Source organism: Mesocricetus auratus, unplaced genomic scaffold, assembly GCF_017639785.1.
Source record: "Mesocricetus auratus isolate SY011 unplaced genomic scaffold, BCM_Maur_2.0 contig_13216_pilon_obj, whole genome shotgun sequence".
NCBI lineage: Eukaryota > Metazoa > Chordata > Mammalia > Rodentia > Cricetidae > Mesocricetus > Mesocricetus auratus.
This window is the reverse complement of record NW_024434330.1, coordinates 38989-41062: the sequence shown is the minus strand read 5'-3', so window position 1 is coordinate 41062 and position 2074 is coordinate 38989.

Here is a 2074-nt window from a genome sequence, read left to right as displayed (position 1 = left end):
ATCATAATTTTTGAAGAGATTTAACTCGCAGATTCATGCATAGTGTTCTTTCATTAGTTTTCAAGAAGTTACACACTTAGTTTCACATACGGTGTTGCGTCGTTAGTTTTCATGAAGTTAAGTTAGTGTTTATGAAGTTAAGTAAGCAGTTTCTCATATAGTGTTATATAGTTAGATTTCATGATGTTAAGCGCATAGTTTCACACACAGTGTTGTATCCTTATTTTTCAGGAAGTTAAGCATGTAGTTTCACACAGATTGTTGTGTCATTAGTTTTGAAGAAGATAAGCATGTAGATTCACACATAGTGTTGTATCGTTAGTTGTAAAGAAGATAACCATGTAGCTTTTAAAACAGTGTTACATAGTAAGTTCTCATGAAGATAACCACCTAGTTTCACACACAGTGTTGTATGGTTAGTTTTATAAAAGTTAAGTATGTAGATTCAACCTCAGTGTTGTATCCTTAGTTTTGAAGAGTTAACCATGTAGTTTCTAAAACAGTGTTATATGGTAAGTTCTCATGTTAGGGTTAGGGTTAGGGTTAGGGCTAGTATTAGGGTTAGGGTTAGGGTTAGGGTTAGTGTTAGGTTAGGGTTAGGGTTAGGGTTAGGGTTAGGTTTAGGGTTAGGGTTAGGGTTAGGGTTAGCGTTAGGGTTAGGGTTTGTCGTTAATTTTGAAGAAGTTAAGCATGTAGTTTCACACACAGTGTTGTATCGTTAGTTTTGAAGAAGATAAGCATGTAGATTCATACACAGTGTTGTATCGTTAGTTTTGAAGAAGTTAACCATGTAGTTTCTAAAACAGTGTTATATGGTAAGTTCTCATGAAGTTAAGCACATAGGTTAGGGTTAGGGTTAGTGTTAGGGTTAGGGTTAGGGTCAGGGTTAGGATTAGGGTTAGGGTTAGGGTTAGGGATATGGTTAGGGTTAGGTTAGGGTTAGAATTAGGGCTAGGGTTAGGTTTAGGGTTAGTGTTAGGGTTAGGGTTAGGGTTAGGGCTAGGATTAGGGTTAGGTTAGGTTAGGGTTAGGGTTAGGGTTAGGTTAGTGTTAGGGTTAGGCTTAGGGTTAGGGTTAGGGTTAGGTTAGGTTAGCGTTAGGGTTAGGGTTGTATCATTACCTTTGAAGAAGTTAAGCATGTACTTTCACACACAGTGTTGTATCGTTAGTTTTGAAGAAGTTAACCATGTAGTTTTTAAAACAGTGTTACATGGTAAGTTCTCATGAAGATAAGCACATAGTTTCACACACAGTGTTGTATCGTTAGTTTTATAAAAGTTAAGTATGTATATTCACACACAGTGTTGTATCCCTAGTTTTGAAGAAGTTAACCATGTAGTTTCTAATACAGTGTTATATGGTAAGTTCTCAAGAAGTTAAGCACATAGTTTCACACACTGTGTTTGATCGTTAGTTTTGAAGAGATTTAACACAGATATTCACCCATATTGTTGTTTCATTAGTTTTCAAGATGTTAAGCACTTTGTTTCACATACGGTATTGTGTCGTTAGTTTTCATGAAGTTAAGTACGTAGTTTCTCACATAGTGTTATATAGTTAGATTTCATGAAGTTAAGCACATAGTTTCACACACAGTGTTGTATCTTTATTTTTCAGGAAGTTAAGCATGTAGTTTCACTCATTGTTGTATCCTTAGTTTTGAAGAAGATAAGCATGTAGATTCACACACAGTGTTGTATCCTTAGTTTTGAAGAAGTTAACCATGTAGTTTCTAAAACAGTGTTATATTGTACGTTCTCATGAAATTAAGCACATAGGTTAGGGTTAGGGTTAGGTTTAGGTATAGTATTAGGGTTAGGGTTAGGGTTAGGGTTAGGGTTAGGTTTAGGGTTAGGTTAGGGTTAGGGTTAAGGTTAGGGTTAGGGTTAGGGTGAGGATGAGGGTTTGGGTTAGGGTTAGGGTTAGTGTTTGGGTTAGGGTTAGGGTTAGGGCTAGGATTAGGGTTAGGGTTAAGGTTAGGATTAGGTTAGGGGTAGGGTTAGGGTTTGGGTTAGGGTTATGGTTAGGTTTTTGTTAGGATTAGGGTTAGGGTTACTGTTAGGGTTAGCGTAGG